The sequence below is a fragment of the Seriola lalandi genome, unplaced genomic scaffold (genome assembly GCF_002814215.2).
Source record: "Seriola lalandi dorsalis isolate HSWRI2012SDOR001 ecotype SW California unplaced genomic scaffold, Sedor1 jcf7180002054953, whole genome shotgun sequence".
Classification (NCBI taxonomy): domain Eukaryota; kingdom Metazoa; phylum Chordata; class Actinopteri; order Carangiformes; family Carangidae; genus Seriola; species Seriola lalandi.
The window spans coordinates 2,019,257-2,019,940 of NW_019525504.1; positions in this window are offsets into that span (position 1 = coordinate 2,019,257).

Consider the following 684-nt stretch of genomic DNA (forward strand, 5'->3'; position numbering starts at 1 on the left):
AGAAGATATATTTGTGGTTTTAAGAATCAAAAACCATCTCAGTGTAGTTTTACATCTCCTCTCTCAGGCTTCTCTCTGGAGCTCTAGTAACAACAGGTCGGTGAGCCAATCAGAAGAGAGGAGGCTCTGAGCCTCTCTTCTGAGTGGCTGACTGTTTTCTGAGTGATCCAATAAAAATAGTTGATTTCAGGTAAACCACTCAGAGAAACCAAACAAAACAGCATTGATCTGATCATCTCACTATTGGCAAGAAAGCAAATGAGGGTATTTCCCAAAATGACCAACTAGTCCTTTAAAATGTAACAAATGGCCGTGGCTTTTTCAACACCAATATGCATTAACAGATAAAATGAATCTCTTCCAGAGAAATGCAAAATCATGCACTTTTTAAATCAGCTAGCTCAGCTGTGTGCTGGTCTCAGGAACGCTGGCAGCCTGGTCTGCTGGTATGTTTGTGGTAGAGACAGAGATCAGAGATGAACTGAGACAGCGCAACATTTTAATGTCCTGACATACAAAAGTTCTTACATAACATTCATTCTTCCTTTGTTGCATCAACACCCAATGGAAAACTTGACCTTCTTACCTTCCGTATGGGATAAATTCACACCAGAATGCATACCAGAAATCACTGGAAATAATGAAAAAAATCCCATTGTCCAAGTTCGGGTCAATTTAAAATCA